The sequence below is a fragment of the Piliocolobus tephrosceles genome, chromosome 3 (genome assembly GCF_002776525.5).
Source record: "Piliocolobus tephrosceles isolate RC106 chromosome 3, ASM277652v3, whole genome shotgun sequence".
NCBI classification, from domain to species: domain Eukaryota; kingdom Metazoa; phylum Chordata; class Mammalia; order Primates; family Cercopithecidae; genus Piliocolobus; species Piliocolobus tephrosceles.
In genome coordinates this window covers 24,205,389-24,222,700 of record NC_045436.1, presented here as the reverse complement: position 1 = coordinate 24,222,700, position 17,312 = coordinate 24,205,389, and the positions used below count along the sequence as shown (strand labels likewise).

Below are 17,312 nucleotides of genomic sequence, written 5' to 3'. Positions count from 1 at the left end.
ACAGTTGCGCTGACTTTGCCTTTGCTTTCAACAGAATGCTAACCAGATACCTTCTGAGACAGGTTACAACTTCATGGCTTAAAGTATTGCTTGTGCTGGAGTTGTCTTTCTCCCTGGAGAACAGTCCTTGAGAAATAATTTCATAGCCAAACATGCTAAAACTGTTAGAAGGTTGAGGTGACTTAATGGCCATTTATAAATTAAACTCTGTAAAAGTATTTGGCAAATAAATATTATTAAATGCCACTAACATAATAAATGAACAAGTCTAAATATCTAGTGAAAATTATAATTTCAATTAGATTTAGGACATATTTTATAATGTCAGAGCTTAATCTTCACAGTTGCCAAATTGTGAAGTGAAATGTCTTCTCATTTTCTTAAGGAGACATTTTCAAACTTGTCTATCTTCTGGAATCAAGATAGTGACCGCACATTTCAGCGTGGACCATCTGCTGCATCTGTCAGGTCTATAGTAGATTCTCAATGTGTTGTTAAATTACAAATTGTTTTAACTAGAGAAATCAGTTAAATCAGTGATGAGTGAGTGAACACTTTAGAATGAATGACACACATGTTAGATCTAGTTATACACACTTTGCCAAACCATTAACGTGCATGCAAGCACACCTGCTTCTCAACCTGCAAGGCAAATAGTTATATCAATACATAATTCTGCCTTCCTTCTAGAACCGTGACCTTGAGGAGAGGTGGCTATCTTTGGCAGATTAATTATTGTATCAACAGTGCTTGGCATGTATATTTTGTCACCAACTGGGTCTTATGTTAATGTTCCACCTTAGGCCGGTCGTGTTTCTTGTTCTGGTCTTTTCTATATTGAGCCCTGGTTCTGTGTTGCCTTCAGTCTACTCAGTGAGATGCAGGTCCTCATTCTGTTCTTGCATTTAACATTAATTTCTCCATACAATGGGTCAGACTCAGTACTTAAAATAGGGAGGCTTCCTCCTCTGGGAGAATTTTTGCTGCCATTTCTTGATTCCAAATGCATGAGCTGCAGAAAACTTTAGAGGTGTTGAACATGTGCAAAATACTTGATAAAAATGCTTCTATGTGTTAATGCATAGGAAGAATTCTATAAGCTTTCCTCAAATTAGCCTTCTTCAAATTAGAATAACCTCGGGTTGAATGTTATTCAATACTTAGGATGCTCTCCCGAATGTCCATAACGGGTTAGTTTCAGTATTCCACTGGTCAGTGTAGCATTGGGATTAGTAGCGCTTTTATATTTTCATATGTATGAGTAACACACATTTTTACTGTACTTGTCAAACCTATTTCAATTTCTAATTTCCTCTCCACTAGTTAACTACGGAGTGAACGTGAGAAACTTCATTAAAAGAGTATATTCATTTTACTTGTGTGTCTAAATTGTTAGGTTGTATGTTGAGGACAACTCTAGATTTCTCTCCAGCAGTGAAAAACATGAAGTATGTGATATTTTTAATATTTTTGATTTTTTATTATTTTTAATATTTTGAGATCCTTTTCTATTGTTTCTAGACTTCTGAGTATGCTTTTTTAAAATAGGAGATTCAGATTACTGGATAGATGGGAGTGAGAGCACCTTATACTATTTTAATAAACATTTTCCCTTCTCCTTTGAGTCTATTTCAATTTGCACAAACTGTGTCTTAAAAAATTACACCTAATTTTCAGGGACATCAATTCAGTACGAGGTATTTTTCCTGAAAAGTTTTAAAATTCTTATTCTTGTTGCTGTTACTATTTTAACATTGAAGCTGCATTCATTGGATGCTATAATTCTGTGACCTCTGTGTACAGGGAAAGTGAATCAATGAGAATGCGTTTCTTAAATGAATGTACAGAAGATTGAGACTTGTTAATATTTTTTCAAAAATTCACTGGACTCCATAAAGACAGTAATATAAGGAAAACATTCATACCTCTGCCAACATTTCCAAAAGGCCAAGAAGGCTCTCATTCGTGGAATACCTTACATTTTCCATAATGTTCTCAGCCCCTCAGACCAAGGTATTAAGAATGCTTTATTATCAAAAAGGCCCTACTAACAACTTGCAGTATAAATCATCCTAATTGGACAGGTCACTGAGAAAAAATAAAGACATTCATTCACCAGGCATTTGGAAATTCCAGGTAGAAATGCTTTCAAACCAGGTCACATTTGGAAATCAAACTCTGAGTAGTAGAGAGCTGTAAACGAAATACTGCATCTTTCATTTCTTTGCGTGTTATTATATTTGTAGCACAACTGTACTTATTTAACAGTAATAACTAAGTGCCTCCTATATGAGTGACATTCTGCAAATTGAAGAGATATTTCAAAAGGGAGCAAGAAACAACAGCATTTTACAAAGTACTTGGTACGAAGGTATTGACTCTAATTCTTCAGGGAGTTGTAAGAGAGTGGTCTGCAATGGAGTTCTTTCAGAAGGAGGTGGGGATTTGAGCAGGACTTAAAAGATGCATAAGATATGGAAAGACAAAGAGAGGACTTTATTCTAAGCTAGTAAATTGTTCACACTTCTTATGTCTTTTTCTTCATTGTTCTGAATGTGGTGACATATAAGCATTCAAGATACATTGTGCCAGATAATTATGTTCCATTACCATGTGAAATTTTTATCCACAGAAAATTTTTGTTTAGAGAATGCAGTTTTGGGGGTGCTCTCCTTTGGGGCTGATTTCCCTCATCAAGATGGTAAAACTATTTGGGATGTAGCATATACTAATATACTAATAAATATAGTATATATACTTAGTATATATACTAAGTATATTTACCATTATTCCATATACTAGTATATATGCTAATTATATATACTAACATATAGTGTATATATACTAATATGTAATAGTATATATACTAATATATAATGCATATATAAGTATATAATGTATATTTATATATTTACATTTGATAGTATATATAATATAATGGATAATATATATCATAAATATAATATATACTATAATTATATATACAATATATTATATATCATATACAATATATAATATATCATATATTTACAATACAAAATTATATATTTACAATATATGATATCTGTATATAATATGTTATATAATATACAGATATATACAGATACATATTTACAATATATGTATATATTATATTAAATGTATTACATATGTATATATTATAATGGAGCTTATACTTATATATATTTATATTCCATTACTATAGTATAAATATTATACTATTATAATGATATTATAAATAGATAATGAAATATTATAAATATTTTATATTTATATATAATATAATGGAGCTTATCCTAGTATAAGCTCCATCCCAAATAGTTTTAATGTCTTAACTAGGGAAATCAGCCTCAAAGGACAACACCCCCAAAACTGCATTCTCTAAAATGAAAATTTTCTCTAGATGAAAATTTTACATGTTAATGGAACATAATTATCTGGCACATATATAGTCTGTTATAATATATCACGTATATAAATAATATATATAAACAAACATATAATACAGTTATATAGTATATAAGTAGAAGTATATTAAGCATATACTAGATTATACTGTACTTAGCAATAATTGATTACTGTTACTTTTCCTCCCTAGGTAGCTATTATTAAGCACTCTCTAGTAAGCCATGGAGTATAAAGATGCTATGTAATTTTGATCTTGTTAGGCTAATTTCCAGCAATTAAGTATAGCTCAATTAGTGTTCTGTTTTGGCTATGTAATTCAAAAACTATGTTTTGTAAAAACCCACAAAAACAAGAACAAGAACAAAAAAAGCAATGTCGTCTGAGTAATTGAAGGAGAATTCAGCCCATAGATTTTCTCCATGGTTTGGCAGCTGTTTTAGAGGATTCATCCAGCTGCATTTGTCTAACACTTGAATAATGATCATGCAGTTTGTCAGATGCTTTTGGGAGAGAAATTCACTTTGCAGAAGTATTTAGTATTTAACTAATTTTTCCAATTATAGGTTTTTGATTAGGGTAAATTTATTTTGAATTACTCCTGATGTTAAACCCAATCTTCATTAGTGTTCCATAGAATTGTGAAACATTACAATTATAGTTTTTTCCTAGCTAGAAGGAGCACTCTCATTTTATAGATGATTAAGTTGAGCTTCAGAGAGAGACTGAACAACCTGCCCAAGGTTCTGAAGCCCAGGAAGCTTGGAACTCATTTTCTGATACACAGTTGGACACTCTTCTTAAAGCATTTCCCATAGCAACGTCCAGAGATGGAGAAATAAATGTAACTATTTCTTATTGGTCATGGAGGGTCATGAGCTGTTAATGTGAACTGAAGTCTGTGAGGGCGTTACTGGAATGTAACTTATCAGCATGTTTTCAAATCCTTAGAGCAGAGCTTCTTGACCTGTGTGCTGTAAATGGGTATGGGTGTGCCGGAGGTGGATGAACAGGGCCTAGGGTGGCAAAAAATCAGGAAAACATTGAATAAATCACTCCAACACACTGTAAGTACATACAGAAAATGTTATTTTTCTTGGCAGTAGAATCCAGTCTCTAGGAAGAAACAAGCTTTTGTTGGAAGACTGCTCTGATAAACTTTTTGGAGGGCTGGGCCTTCAGGAAGGCTGAGGACCTAAACTGGATAAGAAGGAGAGGGACATATTCAGAGGGTGTGTAGAGACTGAGAGAGAGAGAAGAGAAAGACCTAAGGGCTGGTGGCTCAAGAGAAACTTTGGGGAAACAGAAATAATGGATGAGGACATCAGCAGCTCTACAGTGCTCCATAATGATTCGTGGAGTAAATTACTTTGGGAGATGGGATGAAGTGCTTAATCTTGCTTTGAGTTAGGGAGTGGTAAAATCCAAGATGGCCCAAGGAAGGACAGTTCCATGTAAGTTACAATACAATTATGAAAACTTATTAGCAAAGATCAGATACCTACTATACTACAGTGCTTCTGCGAATAGATTCAAGTAATTTTTTGAATTTAAGGCTGGCATCTCCCACGTGACTGACATTTAGGAATCCCGGTCCTAAGAGAATATGATAATTGGGAGTGGGCCTCTGGGAAGGGTGCTGTGGTGTGCAAGGGCAACCCTCGGTTATGTGCACTACACAGAATGAATCATGTGTTGTGTCGCTGGACGTTGAGGCTGAATAATATAAATAACTAAAATTGGGTGAGGTTTCCTTCTAAAAAATCATACTCGTGTTGATCTGTTCATATGTCTGCATTAAATTTTAATGTGATTGAGAGGGCAGGATTGCTTGGGCCCAGTAGTTTGAGCCCAGCCTGGGCAAAATAGCAAGACTCTGCCCCTATTAAAATTTTTTTTTAATGTGAAAAATGTTATTTGTGCTGAAGGAGATCACATATTTGTTGAGAATGTTTTCCAAACCCACAATCATCACACAATTTCTCAAAGGACTTTATTTCCATATTTGTGAAAGTTTTATGAAACATATTAAAATAAGAGTCATTGATAATGTATTGCATGTTTAATGAACAGCCTTTATTAAAAAGAAGAAATATATAAAGGAACTGTATCTGGAATGAAGAGCCTCCTTAAATGATTGGACAGAAAAGAGTGGTATGCATTACTGAATTTAAGTACATATGATATATGTGTGAATGACGTTTTTTTGTTTTGATTTTTATACTATGAGAAACTCTACCAAAATGATTAGTTGATGAATTCTGATGGTAATTTATAGTCAGGATATTAGCAAGCAAAATATTCCAAAGTCTTCTGGCTGATGTTTGTGTGAAAGGGTGTGTTCTCATATGAGCAGGAAATAGGCTAATAATGCAATGAAAAGACTGGAGATAATTTCATGGTTAATTTGGGGTGAAATTTATTTTGATTATAGTAATATTTCTGGTGAAAGTATTAAGTCTGAATTATTCAGACAATTGCTTTAATTCTCCATTTGACATTTGACCTGTGCATAGAGCTAACCTTTGGGTGTTAATGAGAGTGGGAGTCCAGAGCCTAGTTAAGTAAGAGATTAGGAAGAAAGGATGGAAAGAAAGTTCTACCTATGCCAAGGGTCAATGTACAGTACTGGTAATGATTTGATTGGGCAGTTTTATTAGCAGCCATTTCTTTGACAGACTAATAAAAATGACTTAAAGATTCTTTTCCAAGTTATCTTATATAAATGGATTATGATGAAAAATTGTGAACCACATTTCATCTTCTTTCTTGCCTTCTGTTAAATATGTATTCTGTTTAGAAATTAAATCACATGGGATTGAACTTGAAATCATAAATTCCATGCATTATATATAGTTCAAAGGTATTGCATGATAATTCACACGTAGAGAATTGTACAGGATAGTTGGGAAATGATTCTTAACCCTCAGAGGATGCTCACTGGGCACATGCATGACATGTAGATGCCCAAAGCATTTCAGAAGTAGAATTACAAAAAACCCCCCAAAACACTTGTCATGAAAGGTTTGTGAACCTAATCTCACCTGTATGGACTGGGCTAATTCTGATATTAAGAGGAGTTCTCCCTTCTCTTAAGTAAACAAAAACTAGATTGCTTTTCATCCAATCAGTTATTCTAAGACCACTGCAACTTTTTTTCTGTCACAAAAAGGAGTTGCCCTAAAGAAGTTTCATTTGCTATCCCTACCCTCTTTATTTTTTTCTCCCTCCTCTAAAGGAAAAAATGGTATGTGTGTTTTGAAATCTAAAATATAGCAAAGTTTCCGTTTAAGAATATTTTTTAGATAATCAGATTTGCTCTTTGCACAATGAGTCTGTGGTCCCTGGGAAATATGTTATATCATATTCCTGAATTCATTCCTGGAGTCATCTTTAACGGGGCTAGGGAATTTACTGGGTGCTGTAACGACTGTTGGTATGACCCTCCATGCTCTCTCTGTCTCTGTGTAACTCCCACAACTTGACTTTGAGATAGATCTAAAGAAGTGAGCCATCAAATGTTGTAAATATCAGGTAAGAAATTAAGATAGGCTGGTTGTGGTGGCTCACACCTGTAATCCCAGCACTTTGGAAGGCCAAGGCAGGCAGATCACTTGAGACCAGGACCTCAAGACAAGGAGTCTGAGACCAGCCTGGCCAACATGGTGAAACCCCGTCTCTACTAAAATACAAAAATTAGCAGGGTGTGATGGTGGGCACCTGTAATCCCAGCTACTCTGGAGGCTGAGGCAGGAGAATCGCTTGAACCCAGGAGGTAGAGGTTGCAGTGAGATGAGATTGTGCCACTGCATTCCAGCCTGAGCAACAGAGCCACACGCTGTCTCAAAAAAAAAAAAAAAAAAAGGAGATTATTAAAAAGAATAAAATAGACAGAAATATAATATTTAAGATTAAAGAAGAAGGCTGGGTGTGGTGGCTCACGCCTGTAATCCCAGCACTTTGGGAGGCTGAGGCAGATCAATCACTTGAGCTGGAGAGTTTGAGACCACTCAGACTCACTTGAGACCAGCCTGAGCAACATGGTGAGACCCTGTCTCCACCGAAAAAAAAGAAAAAAAAATTACAAAATATTAGCCAGGTGTGGTGGTATGCTCCTGTAGTCCCAGCTACTCAGGAGGCTGAGGTGAGAGGATTGGCTTGAGCCCAGGAGGTTGAGGCTGCAGTGACTGGTGACTACATCACTGAACTCCAGCCTGGGTGATAGAATGAGACCTTGTCTCCACAAATAATAAAAATTAAAATAAAATAAAAATAAGAAAGTGAAGCCAACTGAAAACAAAAAGCATCAGAACACAGAGAAAGTTAGAAAATAAAGCTTAAAGATGAAATAGAAAGGCCAAGAAAAAATGTTTAAATGTGGTGGAGAGAATATGAACTTACTTTATATGATTGCTCACACTTAAATAATGCTTGATATATGCCAAGTGATGTTTAAAGGCACAACTTGCCCACATATCCCTTGTGGGCTTGGTACTCTAATTATCCCCATTCTATAAATTAGGAAACTGAGGCCCAGAGAGATTAAGTGATTTGTTTAACATCACAGGTTTGTAAGTGGCAAAACCAAGGTTAGAATATATATGTATATATAGCTACATTCTTAAATAAATACACAATTCCGTATATTAGACACCTATTTATTTTGTCTTCCTCCCTTCTGATATTAGCTCCTCTTTTCCCTTTTTTGGGGAAATGTTCCTTCTTACCATGTGACTTGAGTGGAAGCTGCAGCCATGTTCTTAAATACTCTCTTTCCCTGCTTTCAAAGTAAGCATCCTTTCTACCATCTTATCTTGATTATACAATGTATTTCCAAATATTATTTTAGATTCTCTGTATTTTCATCAGACAAAACAGGATTATCTTCCTTTTACAGGACAAATAATCATTTCCACTTAAAAATGGAGCTGTATTAAAAACAAGCTTTTGGCCAGGCATAGTGGCTCATGCTTGAAATTTCAGCACTTTTGGAGGCCAACGTGGGAGGACTGCTTGAGGCCAGAAGTTTGAGACCAGTCTGGGTGACATAGCAAGACCCCATCTCTACCAGAAAAAAAAAGAAAAAAGAAAAATTAGCTGGGCATGGTGATGCATACCTATAGTCCTGGCTCCTCCAGAGGCTGAGGTGGGAGGATTGCTTGAGCCCAGGAGGTGGAGGCTACAGTGGGCTATGATTGCACCACTGTACATAGCCTGAGTGACACAGCAAGTCCCCATTTCTCAAAAAAAAAATAACAACCCCCCCACTAAGGTTTTAATGTTATCTTGAACATTCATACTAAATAATTTAGAGGCTGGTAACAAAAAGAATATTATTCTGATCTCAATTAATTAATTATTCTAATTAATACATAAACTTATTTTATTAATTGCTTATTTACATCAGATGTAATATTAGTAAAAGATTGATAAGAGCATGTACCAGTGACAGTTTTCTGAGACGTTAAGATTTGTATTTATATTTGGGACTATTAGCCTACAGGTGCGTGTGTGTGTGTGTGTGCGCGCGCGCATATACACACACATATACACCTATATGTATATATGTATGTATAAATACATATATACATATAGGTACATGTATACAAATGAGCATACGTATACATATGCCTACACACATTTAAATGGAGTATGTTTATCTAGAAAATGAGGAAAGTTAGAAACTGAGAGTAAATAAACATTTAAAAATGGAAAGGCAAATGGCTTTTCAAGATAGCCCTGATTTTAGGTCAATGGAAAAAATCTAAGCAGTTATTTTAACTAAAGTATCTGGTGATCATAGCTTGGAGGATCTGGAATTTTAAGGTGGGTGGCTCACTTGACTTGAAAATCCAATATTTTTTCTGAAGTAGGTGTTGCCATGGTGACAGAACGGCTTAGCAACTGAAGACTGATTTCATTGGCTGTCTGTCTGCAGACTTGCTTGTTGAGTGGCATTAATATGTTGCCTCCTGCTGTTTTTTTATTGAGGAAACCATCTGGCGTTAGCTGTATTTAAAGGTACAGTTGTGTTAAACAAAGAACAGCAGGTGATATACACTGAGGTGTTAAAAATAGGTTTTGCAGGCATTACTTGGTTTAATCAATCAATGACTAAGAAGTTCCACTTCAAATCACAACCTATTATAATCAATTAATTCACAATTCTAGGCTTTGACAGTAGGCATTAAAGGGTTTTGCTGTTGTACTTACTTATATTATAAAAATTTAATTGCCTAAATATACTCTACTAAATAATCATATTAATCTTGATGTGCCTAAAAATTAATCTACTTGATAAACTGTTCTGTCAAATTATACATTCATAAACCAGAGATATAGTTTTAAAATAAGGATTACTGAGGATGTTTAATATGTCAGAGCATAAATAGCTGTCAGTTTTTCTTTTACTTTTGAGGGTGATAAAAATAATGGATTTTCAAGTAAGATGTATTAAGATGTCAAATGCATCTATTCTACTAATTATAACTATCAATTCTAAACAGTAAATACCTGTTGTACATCTGTGAAAAGACATACCCTCTTTTTTTTTTTTTTTTGTTTTTTTTTTTTTGTTTTGAGAAAGAGTCTCACTCTTTCACCCAGGCTGGAGTGCAGTGGCACGATCTCAGTTCACTGTAACCTCCACCTCCCAAGTTCAAGCGATTCTCCTGCCTCAGCCTCCTGAGTAGCTCGGGTTACAGGTGCGTGCCACCACACCCAGCTAATTTTTGTATTTTTAGTAGAGACGGGGTTTCACCATGTTGGCCAGGCTGGTCTCGAACTCTTGACCTCAGGTGATCCACACGCCTTGGCCTCCCAAAGTGCTGGGATTACCAGGCATGAACCACTGTGCCTGGTCACATATCCTCTTTTAAAGGAGTTCCCAGTATACTAGGGAGGATAAGACACATGCACATGTTATGATAAGACAGAAAATTAACAGTACCTTAAGAGTAATACAAAGCAAAATTTGAGACTGAAGAATGGAGGACACATTTAATAAGGATGCTCACCAAGATTTCTGATTAGCTTAATCTTGACCAGTGTAGAGGAGAGAAGAGAATTCTAGGAGAAACAGTAGCATTCATCGGTGTTATAATCCCAGCCTCTCTAAGAGTGGGTTCCAAGGTAATGTTCAGAGGATAATAACAGGGCACTTTGTGCTTAGACCTTGCTGTACATGTAGAGGAAGCAGAATCTTTACAAGTAGTCTTTGGTCATATCATGAATATCCTTAAATGCTAGGCTGAGGATTTAGACTTCATTTTTTCGGGAGTTAATAGAAATAGACCATTTGTGAGCTGCTAATTTAAGAAAAGGATATTGTATGCTTTTGACATATTTAGGGAGGTGTTGTGGCCCCACTACCTGGAGAGAGATATATGGTCATCAGTTTGAAATGAAAATCATTTCATGGCAGAATTTGAGGACAGAGAAAAAGATTTAGGTGTCATTTGCATGACTGGTGAGGGTGAAAACAGTGATTATGGATGAGATAACTGAGGGAGAGAGAATAGACAAAGGAGAGAAAGTGTATCAGGCAGAAACTTAGAACACACCAACATTTTTAAGATTAAATGAGCAAGAAGAGAGCAGAGAGATGGAGAGAAAGTGTATCAGGCAGAAACTTGAATACACCAACATTTTTAAGATTAAATGAGCAAAAGAGAGCAGAGAGATGTAGTCAGAGAAAGAGAGACAGTAGGTATGATTCGGAGCTGTAGTCTCAAGATAGGACTGGGGGCATATGATGATGCCAAATGCTGTGGAAGTTAATGAAGCAGAGGATACAGTAAAGGTCACTCACTCCCAGCACTGGTTGGAAGTCATTGGGGACATTTGGGGAAGTAGTTTTAGTACAGTCAAGAGGAAGAAGTCAAACAAATGGATAAGGAGTAAGTGAAGGGCAGTTTCACCTCTAACACTCACCTTTTCTCTCTCACCCATTCATCACACCAAGCCTTTCTTTTTCTAAAGGCTAGTCAAATGAAGCAGTGGGAGTAAAGAAGGAATAAACTAAGTTTTTTGAAAGATTACATACTATTTTCAACACACATTCATTCCTGAACTCACATCATTGTGGTGGTCACTGCATTACTCTCTTCATATGGTTCTCACAAAGGGCCACTACTGACTTCTTAATAGGGTGACCTTATGTCTTGGTTTCCACCATATTCAGTGTTCCTGCGGTATTTGTTAATAGAGCCCTCTTTCACCCTCAAAACTGTCCTGGTTTGGATGATAAGTTATGAGTTATCCCAGCTTTTCACCACCAGTTCTAATGAGCAGTTTTCAATCTTTATCTTACTTGACCTTATTTGATTTTTTTTTTCTTTATACAGCTGACTACTCCCCTTTATTGTGACTTGAAACCCCACTTATTTGATTTCTACTGGATAACTCTTCTGGTTCTCCTGACACCTTCTCAGTCTTTTCTGGGGCCTTCTCTTCTGTCCACCCTGAAAGTGGTGCCACTGTTTAGAGTTCTGTTCTTGGTTTCTTCTCTTTGTTACACACCTTTTCCATAGACAAGCTCACTCATAACAACAGGTGCAGTTAACTAGAAGCCAGTGATGGAAAAATATAACCCTTGTTTCTCCCCACTGAGCTTCAGATTTGCACATCCACCTGCCTAATACAACTTTACTATAAGTGCTACTCAACATGTGGACAAGAACTTGATCATTGGAGTGAGACATAAGGCTGCCGGCTCTGCCATTTAATAGCTTAACGGCCTTAAAGAAGAAAGTCTATGTGTGGTTCAGCTTCCACTCTGTAAAATCATGAAACCTGTCATGTAAGGTTTACATGTGGGTAAAACGAAATAGCACATGTAATGTGCTGGGCACAATTCATGGCACACAACGTACACTTAATGAATAATAGAAATTATTTTTATTTCCCAAACCATATTCTCCTCCCATTATTTCTTGTCTTGTGGAACATCTGCCTTCCTGAGTGGAGGAGGGTTTATGTGCGGGGGAACATGAAATACTTTTGGAAAGATTGGGTGATACCACAATATATGAGGCCTTGAAAGCTGGACAGAGGAATTTAGACACAATGGTGGGTTACGGGGCTTCTGCAGTCTTGTAGGCATAGAATGATTCTGTGGAAAGTGGTGTTGTAGTGAAATTAATTATTTTAATATTAAGCCAGATGTTTTCAAAGTAGGGGCTGGGAGCCTGGGCAAAAGACTGATAGAGTAATACTGGCGTAATTTGATAAGGACCTAGAAGAGTGTGGTGACAATGGAATGAAGAGGAAAGGATAATTAGGGAAAGGTGATAAATGGACTGATTATTTTATTTTTATGTCAGTTCTTTCTTCAGAAGGTTATAAAATATTTCCATCAAAAGATAGATTTAATAAAGATGTAATAAAGCTGCTTTGTGGATCAAGAAGACACTACTGTTTTGTACGATTTTTATTTGTGAAAGAGAAGGAAAATGTGCTAATAATAATAGTGGCCAACATTTTCAGCCTGATTCTCTCAGTATTTGCTTAGATGATCATTTACCTCTTCAGATCTTTGAATGAATTTTGTAAATAACTGGTCCCATTTATAACCTATATTATTCTTATAGTTACATAGAATTATTGAGATGAATAATTCAGTCTTAAAGGATGTTGGTGTTTCTAGTGATTCTGGCCAGTTACATGACACCTTGTGAAATAGTTTGGATATCTGTCCCTGAACAAATCTCATGTTAAAATGTGATGCCCCGTGTTGGAGATGGGTCCTGTCGGGAGGTGTTTGGATCATGGGGGCAGATTCCTCATGAATGACTTGATGCCATCCTCTGGTGTGAGTTCTCACGGAATCTGATTAAGTGTGTGGCACCTCCCCCGCCTTACTCCCTTTCTCTCCATGTAATGTGCATGCTCCAGCTTCTACCACAAGTGAGAGCTCCCTGAGGCCTCCCCAGAAGCCGAGTAGATGCCAGAGTAGATGCCAGCATCGTTCTTGTACAGCCTGCAGAACCGTGAGCCAATTAAACTTCCTTTCTTTGTAAATTACTCAGTCGTGGATATTTCCTTATAGTAATGCAAAAATGGCCTAATGCACCACGTAAATTAAAATATACACTTTTTGTTACAAATATGTCACAAATATGTCACAAAAATATTTACTCTCCCCCGAAGAGGAGTCAATACGAAAACCTGAAGAATGTGGCAAGTAGAAAAACAGAAATGAGAAAACTACCTTTGTTTTTAAAAAATATTTTAAGGTATTTTTTCTTTGGAAATAGTTGTTTTGAAATCTGGAATGTAAAATGCCAGACTCTTCTTCTCTTTTTCTGGATTTGAGACAATCGAACACTGGGAAATATCTGGCCCTGAACTAAAATGCAGGCACACTAAATTTTGAACTCAGATTGAAAAAGTTAACACTGGAAATCAACTAGAAATTAACGATGATTATGAAGAATATTTTGATTGCTGTTTGATTCTTTCATAGCTCCGTAAAACTTACGTAAGCAAGCTATTAAAAAACAAAAGCTGAAGGCAACTGTTTTATGATGTGTGTATCACAAAGGAAAGCATCACCACCTCTCATTGAAACAAAGAAAGGCTCACGTTAACTAAATGTGAAAAGACAGTGTAAGAAATTTTTAAAAAAATCATATTTTTGAGGCTGAAACACATGTTCCAGAAAACAGTTTATTAGAATTACGTTAAGCAAAAATTACTGTCTGCACACTGATGGGGAAGCTGTGTGGAGTTGTATGAAAAATGTTAGAGCAGTCTGTTTTTGTAAAATCTGGAATTTGGAATAGATAATCACTGGGGCCCCAGCTCTAAAATCCTGCTAGCACTATTAATGTGACAATGATTTAATTGTTGAACGAAATTTAAATGGGAACATATGCCATGGGGAATGTGTTTTCTGGCTTGCTAACAACATAAAAAGAGGATGTTGAAAGCCTCTTGTAATTCATGTTTTAATTTCATTCTTTTTTTTTTTTTTTTTTTTTAACAGAGTTTGGTTTTTATTGTTATATGTTTGGCTGGGTGCAGAATTGCCCTCACCACCCCTGGCCACCCTGGCTTCCTGGGAGGGACGGGAGAGAGATGGCTCCAGATGGCTCTTGGCTGCCACTCGAGGCCTCAGGGCTTCTACAATAAGCACAGGGGCTTCCACCTTCCAATAGGAAGTGCAGACTCTAATTCACAGTCAGACTTCACCAGGAGGGGGAGATGATCTTGACTGAAGGCACTTTAATGAGGGAGCAAACCCAATGCTGGAGTTTGTCTTCTTTCTTGTAACTCTGATAAATCTAGATGCCACTCTGTTGGAGAACCACCTCTGCCAGCAGCTGGGGTTAGTGCACTGACTGAGTGAGGCATGAGGCCTGCTCACTGGTAAAACTTCTTGTTAGGGCTGTTAGTGTGGTCAGCTAGCAGCTGGCTTGGGGTGAACTCTTTTCCATAGGCAGCTTCATACCTCTTGAGCCCGTCCACTGTCTTCTGGGTGCCATACAGATGCACAAAGCGGAAAGGCCCTCCAAGACAAGGTGGGAAGCTGAGCCCAAAGATGGCTCCAGTGTCTCCCTCTGCAGGTGTGGCCAAGGTCCCCTCTTGCAGGCACATGACTGCCTCACTCACAAATCTTGTCACTAGGCGGAACTGGATGTCTTCATCTGAGGAGACTTCAGACTTAGGAGGCATCTTCAGACTTGCTAAAATACTGTCCATGTCAGAATTCAAATTCTTACTCTTCACACCCCCCTGACAGATGGAAAAGCGCTTCCCAGACTTGTGACCTAGGAAGCTCTTGGACACCAGCTGTGTCAGCAGTTCTGGGTTTCCACCTCCAGACTGCTCCCCAAAGGCTTTGCCCAGATCTTTCAGCACATGTTTCACTACATCCACACCAACTTCATCCACCAACTTCATCCACCAACTTCATCCACCAGTGTGGCAGCACCCACAGGAAAGCCAAGGCTTGTGGTCAGGGAATCCAGCTTCTTCGGGTCAACTCCTTCCTGGAGGATTTGGATGATTTCAGACATCATGAGTGCAAGACACCTGGTGGTATAGACGCCAGATCCATCCTTAACCACAATGATGACCTTCCCCTGCTTGAGATGGACTGCTACAGCTGAGGCACTGGTGTCTTTGGACGTCTTCTCGGTTGTGATCATCTCCAGCAGCTGCCTCTCCAGAAGCAGGAGAGAAGTAGTGCCTGCCAATCACCTTCTCAGGTCTTTTGCTGATAGCAGTAATTTCACTGATTTGGAGAGCAGATATGTTACTGGCAAAGACACCGTGATCTAGAGTCACCACTTCTACTTCCTGTAGCACTCTGTGCTTAAAACTAAGGTCCTCAAACACAGTGTCCATCACCATGTCGGTCTTTTTAAAACCATGGTAATCAAACTGCCCAGTCAAGTTGCTGAAGATGGAATCCCTTTCAAATGATGTTAGAGCTTTCTTCTTCACTTTGTCAGTCAGTCCTTTGAACACTGTTGCTGTCCTCGGCCTAGCCCAGTGAGTGTGGCATCTTTAAGTATAGTCTTTAGCCCCTTATCCATGGAGACTTGGGTGATGACTGCTTCCATCATCCCTGCACCAAGAATAGCCAGCTGCTTAACTTCCTTCTGTGGAGCTCCAGATGTATTCTTCTTGCACAGGACCTGACCATGGTAGAGTCCCATCAAGGCCTTTGATTCTTTGGTCATTGCAAGCTCTCCAAGTTTCTGAGATTCAGAGAGATAACCAGCATCACTTCCTTGCTCAATTCCAGTCTTTACCGTATCAGTTATTTTCAAAGGTGCAGGATAAAGCCCTTTAGTCTGCTTTCACATGTTTTCTTCTACTTGTTTTGTAAATTTGCTGCCTGACAAATGGAATAGTTATGGCAAACACTGTCAATTTTTCCACCAATCCCTTGTCTCTCTTTGGAGAGATCTTATCAGCTAGTCCTTTGGCAAAAGTAATTGCAACTTCTTCTAAGTATTTGATTGTCTGTTCCTCTGGAAGTTTTAGTCCTGGTCCCAGGGATTCCACCAATTGGTCAACAAGTCCCATTTTCTTCGCCCTGTCTGCATGAATGTTTCTATCAGTCAGCATCATGTCAAAAGCAGCAGGCACACCCACCATTTTGGGCAGCCTTTGTGCACCTCCTACTCCTGGTAAGATCCCCAGCAAGACTTCAGGAGCACCTAATACTGTTTTTCTGTTTTTTGTTGCTATTCTGCATTGGCATAAAATGGCCAACTCAAGTCTTCCTCCCAGGCAGGATCCACTGATGGCAGTCACAACAGGCTTTGTGGACTTTTCAATTTCTCAAATGTTCTCGGTGCTTCTTGTGATATCTGTGTTACTTCTTGAGGGGTCTTGCAAGTGGCTAACATGTTAATATCAGCACCTACAATAAAGCAGCCTGGCTTTGATGAGATAAGGATGACACTTCTGATTTGATCACTAGCCCAGATTTCATCCATAACTTCTGTGAACTCTGAATGCAGCTCTTTGTTTATTCAGTGTTTTTACCTTTGAATGGGGAGAGTTAATTCAAATAACTGCCACATCCCCTTTGACTCCATAGTTAATATGGGTTGTGGTCAGCAAAGCAGAGGACCCTGTAAAATTGCGGCATACATAACCTCGGGAGCGGGGGATCCTGAAGGCAGAGAAGTGGCTGAGGCTGCCAGTCGCCTGGTAGACCACCATGTTGAGCTGAAGAGAACAGCAGTGGAGAGTGCTTCTCTTTAATTTCATTCTTATCTTTTGTATTGGCTTTTTTGATTTATCATAACCAAGGAGAATACAAATGAACTGACTTCAGAGTTTTTTCCTCAGATTTCAGAGTTGTACTGTTCTTAAGCTCCCTCCTAAAACTTGCCTCTTTTATTAAATATTTTAATATTTAATGGCTGAAAATCTTTGTAGTCATT

At 37.7% G+C, this 17,312-nt stretch overlaps 1 protein-coding gene and 1 pseudogene across 1 annotated transcript in view; one reads left to right on the top strand and one right to left on the bottom strand.

Annotated features, from left to right (window-relative positions):
• CPE (carboxypeptidase E) overlaps positions 1-17,312 on the top strand; it is a 128,691-nt gene that overhangs the window by 10,498 nt on the left and 100,881 nt on the right. The gene's annotated exons all lie outside the window — the stretch shown is intronic.
• Positions 14,770-17,088, bottom strand: LOC111553629 (annotated as a pseudogene).